Source organism: Triticum dicoccoides, chromosome 7B (genome assembly GCF_002162155.2).
Source record: "Triticum dicoccoides isolate Atlit2015 ecotype Zavitan chromosome 7B, WEW_v2.0, whole genome shotgun sequence".
Lineage (NCBI taxonomy): Eukaryota > Viridiplantae > Streptophyta > Magnoliopsida > Poales > Poaceae > Triticum > Triticum dicoccoides.
In genome coordinates this window covers 739,209,373-739,214,723 of record NC_041393.1, presented here as the reverse complement: position 1 = coordinate 739,214,723, position 5,351 = coordinate 739,209,373, and the positions used below count along the sequence as shown (strand labels likewise).

The 5,351-nt window shown below is 43.4% G+C and overlaps 1 long non-coding RNA gene across 2 annotated transcripts; it reads left to right on the top strand.

Moving 5' to 3' along the window:
- Nucleotides 1–402: 402 nt before the first annotated feature.
- LOC119336361 lies at nt 403–3,888 on the top strand. 2 transcript variants are annotated; one of them, XR_005162413.1, is made up of 6 exons: nt 403–769; nt 851–1,065; nt 1,142–1,307; nt 2,585–2,762; nt 3,610–3,694; nt 3,819–3,888. It is a non-coding gene; the product is annotated as an uncharacterized LOC119336361 (long non-coding RNA). The 2 variants fall into 2 exon arrangements; XR_005162412.1 differs by lacking the exons at nt 3,610–3,694; nt 3,819–3,888 and having other exon boundaries at nt 2,585–2,966.
- Nucleotides 3,889–5,351: the final 1,463 nt, after the last annotated feature.

Sequence of the window (5,351 nt, the reverse complement as noted above, 5' to 3'; positions counted from 1 at the left end):
AAAGGGTTCAACTCACATCACGACATCGTGACCTCCCTTATGAAACTTAAAAAATACTAGCGGGTAGTGCGCGGCGGCACGCCGCGCCCCGATGTTTCGTTTGAGATTTGTTTTCATTGAGTTTTTGAGAATTTGTTCCACACTGTGATATGAGTATCTCTACTTCTAATGTCTCAGTTGGTAGGTCGCGTTCCGGATTTTATTTTCGTCCCACCATTTTCGTCCCACCATTTTCGTCCGATTTTTTTTCGCTGGTTTTTTTCGTCCCCCTCCCACCACCCCCTCGCACCAAAAAAAACCACGTTCCAATGATTTTTTCACCTCTCTCACCCCCTCGTTTCTCCTCACGCATAACATAGGGTTCCTCTCGAGAGAGGTGCGCCGCCGCCGCCGGATTCCTCCTCCCGGCGAAAAGTCCTTCCCCTACCTTCTTCCTTCATGGTGAGCGATCTCCAGCCCCCTACCTCCCGCATCTTCGCCGCCAGCCTCCTCCCACGCGCGCTAGGGTAGCCTGCGTCCTACCATCTCTGCGGCGCCGCCTGCGACTTCACCAGCATGTAAATCCCTGTAGATGCGGGGAGCTGGACATGGAGGATTGCCTCCGCCAGGCTGAGGGGTCGACCTGGAAGCCGCCTTGAATGACCACAACGGATCTGGCCATCAGCGAGTAGGCCGAGCCTCCTGCTCCGGCCACGGCCATCCCGACGTCGGATCTGGTGCTCATGCTATGTTCTTCTCCTCGTGCAACCCCTCCCCCATGTTTATTTTGGTTCGTCCTTGATCCCACCCATGCTGATTTTGTACCTCATGATGTACCACCTCTTCTTATGTTTCTGGATTCTTTTTGTAGCCTCTGTCCTACCCCGCTCTGCATCAACTAACTCGGCGCTGCATGATCCTGGGGCAGCGAGGTTGATCGGATGGTGTTCGTCATGTTAGGAAGATGAGTGTGTAACTCATGGAGTGCAATTTGTTGCGTGTTAGGAAGTGGCCGTGACCTTGATGGGTTGGGGCTCGCCTCCCACACTTCTCTTCCTCGTGTACAACAACCATGGCGGCCCCTACGTATGCTTGATCTAAAAATCCCTTGAATTCGTTGCCCAAGTTGAATCCTATGACCTGACTGTCTGTCATGGTGCAGGTGTCGAATTGTTGATGGAGGCTTTAGGTCGTCCTCCTCAAGGAGCTGAGGCTGGCCATTAAGGATCTGGGGTGAAGGTCATGTCATCTCTTCTCGTGGCTCTAATGCCCACTGCTTCCACTGCTTATATTTTGAGCTCTTTGATCTGAGCAAAAACCATGGGAAGGTGAAGTTTACTTCCTTGGTTTGACTGAATTATGCATTCATCTTATGACACATTGAACTTTAGGAATTAAACTTTGGAAGTTCGGTAATGATATGTTATAATAATTATTTGAGTGATTCCATAGTTTACTTTTCTGTAGCATAGGGCTAAATGTTGTAATCCTCAGCAGCTCTCCTAAAATGATTCAGACCACTGAGGCTTACCACATATACTAAAAGGAACATGACTGGTTTTCTTGCATTTAATCCGACGCACACCCTTAATACTTCATGCAATTTCCTACAATAAAATCCAATTAGGCTCCTACTTCGTAGCGCACACCAATCTGTACTCTATTATGAGTTTGCCATTTAATTAGTTTACAGGAATATTGCACCAGAAAACATTAATCTGTCTATGATGAACTACAGATTAACTAGGATTTGATAATTTTGAGTATGCACTATTCTGGCATATGAATACTGTTTTAGTTGAACGAACCACATGTTCTGTGTGACTGGTTTGTTGATGTTTTTTTGCAAGAAATCAAACCGAGTGGTGATGGAATAGAGTGTTAAAAGTTATGAAGTTTAGCGTAACATGACTGCACTGGGATTTTGTTCTGTCTTTACCTGCGAATAAGCACCTTCGGTAGTCGGTAGTCATGGCATTGGATTTTGATGTAATAGATAATAAAGCATTATAACAGTTAAAAGTCATGTGACACTTTAATAATATCCTTTGGTGGGCTGTTTGATACCAGTCTACCATTCTCTCTCCTGTATTTGATAGACGGGAGGGATGCATGCACATGACTGCACTGGGATTTTGTTCTGTCTTTACCTGCGAATAAGCGCCTTCGGTAGTCGTAGTCATGGCATTGGATTTTGATGTAATAGATAATAAAGCATTATAACAGTTAAAAGTCATGTGACACTTTGATAATATCCTTCGGTGGGTTGTTTGATACCAGTCTACCATTCTCTCTCCTGTATTTGATAGACGGGAGGGATGCATGCACATGACGGTTGAAGATTTTTCACCTTATATTATTAGTTTCGACAGCCTAACCTCAAGAATTTTGATTTACTGTAACGGCCCCCATGATACAGTTCATTACAACATGAGGGGCCTTGCAATTGTTTAGTGATATATATTTAAAAGTTGCATGTTAAAATGTTTCCAAAGGAATATCTTGGACAGTAGCTTGTTCAACATACCTATGCTGACCTCAATGCTTTGTTGAAAATATCCTGATGTTTATTTTCCAATTTCTGCCGTCCAAAATTCACGGACAGGTACTGCTGAATCAATAGCAGCATGCCAGAAACTGAAGGCAGACAGACCTCCAAGCAGCATTCTGTGTCCTCCCAAAGGACATGCAGCAGCTGCTGCTTTCCAATCCTAAACGAGCCGTACTTCTTCAAGCGAGCCAAGAAAAGGTCTCAAGACTTGGGGACATTGTCTCCCAGACAAGTTTGTAGCAGTTCACTTTTTCTTTGTACTATTAATATTGCAATTCTTTTATCCACAGAGTAAAAAATCCGTACGATTTTTTATACATGGGTGCTGGCCTGCTGGATTTGACTCACTTTTATCCACAAAGTCTAAAATTTACACGCATTTTTTATATATACATGGCTGCTGGATTTGACTCAAATTACCTTTGTGTCTCACCCTGTATGATTCCACTAAAAAAAGTCTCATTGAAGAAACAGTAACATAACGAAATGATTTATTGTCTTGGTTCTTTTTTTATCTGCAGAAACTATATAGCTTAAGAAATCATATTTTACATTATGTAACAGTCCTGAGCATCCTCCATTAAAAATAAATAGGCAAGATTATTCAGATTGAGGATCTTAAGGAGTGATGTTAATGGTTGGTATTATAGCTGGATGCCCATCAAATTGTAAGTACATAAGCATTCAGTTCTTCTATAATTTGTACGACAATGCAATTTGGATGTTACATGTAAACAATGTTACCCCTTACAGATAAAATTGTAGCAAACCAAGCCAGCATAATCTATGTCCCTTTAAGAGGATGGTGGATGCCGGTATAATATCTATGTAGTGCATTTTTGGATTATGTAGAAGCTTCCAATTATTTAGAATGAGTACTGAACACAAACCGATGTGCTTGGTCTGTGCTTTGTGTTTCTATCACGACCTTTTTTAGAAGGCGCCAAGATGAATGTTAATTCATTAGAGGAGAATCAATCAAGCGATTTTATTTGCGAAATAAGTTTTTAATAACCATATTTCCACTTCATGGTGATCTGATAACCGATTTATGGTTTCTTCCACTTTAATTGGGAAAGATGCTGGGGTGCGAACTGTCCCGACAACGACACTTCTGCCTGCTGACTGCGTGAAGGACTGCCTGGCTCAACCTCTATCTCAATGGTAAGTTTCTCTCTTTTTCTATCTTCTGGTCTCCTTGATTTTGGCTTTTGAGAAAGGATTGAAAGTAGTTTGTGCGATTCAGTTAACTGAATGCCCAACAATGTCGTCAATTGTGAGCAAGCAGTTACTTCAAATTCCATTGCCCAAATGCCGTATGTACGTACCCTGAGTACAAGAGACGATGGATGCAAAAGGTACTTCTGCGACAGTAAGATTAGATAGTCAAATTTTCTATACAAGCATCAATGTGCATTGGTATTGCAACTTCTGACATGGGATTTTTGTGTAGTCAGAAAATTAGGAACCTAAAGGGAAAATGGAAGGCGGCTTTGATCGACATTCAGCCCAGGTAACCTCAGCTTGCCCACTACTTACATTCATACTTCTTTTCATTTATCTCTTCTGCTCAATACAGGGGAACATCAAAGCTCATATGATTTTGCCCTTGTTTTTGCAGAGTACAAGGATGATCCCTACATCTATACTTTTGATATGCTGAAGCACATTGGCATTGAGCCAAGGCAGGTTTGTGCTGCACAAATTCTGTTAAATGTGGTTGGCACATCTATAACTCATTCCCCATGCCTCTTGCGCGGCGGCGGCACAGATGTAGGGCAGTGGTGGCGGGTGCATATGTAGGGCAGCGGGAGCGGGTACAACCATCTTAGGGAGATCCTCTTCTCATATCATGCCCAGTTGTTACTCCTCCATTCGCTCGCCTCTCACCATATGTTCTACAATAGCACGATGGCGGCGGCACAGATGTGTGCAGCGGTGATGTTCTGCTCAAGGAGAGTCTCTGGCGGCTCGGTGGGGATGCGCTGACCCTCTCTACGTCAGCATTTTCTGGCGGCATCCACCCCATCCATCGATGGTGTGGCGCCTTTGATCCAGGAAAGGAGGTAGTGGCCTTCTTCAGTGGTGTGTTGGATGTGCCGTGCTGGGGCCCGTAGCTGCTTGGCGACGGCATGCCCCGCTGGTGTCAGGCCCTCTCTCCTTCGAGCTGGTGCGATTTTGTTCTTGCTGCAGCATTCCATGAGGACCTCGATGTTTTCGGCTCCTCTCTCTATTTCAGTCTACAGACTACATCAATTAAGGTTCAACTGTCTTATGTCTCTACTTCGTAGATTGTATACATGCACAAGCTAAATATCGGTTGCAAGAGGTTGGATGAAGATGCAACACATTCATGTAATTATGTTGCTCCTGCACTGTGTTTATGCACATTTTTTAGGTGATTGTTCATTATTTAGTTAACTTCCTTATGTTTGTAATTTGTGTGATTGTGCACATTTTTTAGGTGATTGTTTATACGTTTTAATTTGTGTAAAGTTCATGTTTGTAATGACTAATGAGGTGGCACTCTTGAAAAGTGAGAAATTATGCAGTATATCCACTTTCTTCTGTCTATTTTAAGTATTATTGTGGGTCTGCAGTATGAATCACTACACGCTGGAGAAGTTCCTGGAGGCGATCAGGAGCAGAGGCATCAAGATATGCCCTGGGTGCAATGCCTCGCAGGCTGTAGCACCTGCCCAGGTAAGTTCGTACTGTACCTGGACTGCAATTTGGTTTTATCTCTCCTCTCCTCCATTATTTTCATGTTCTCTAGAGGCTCCTATATTTGAAAAATTATTAGTAACCTAAAGTGCGCATC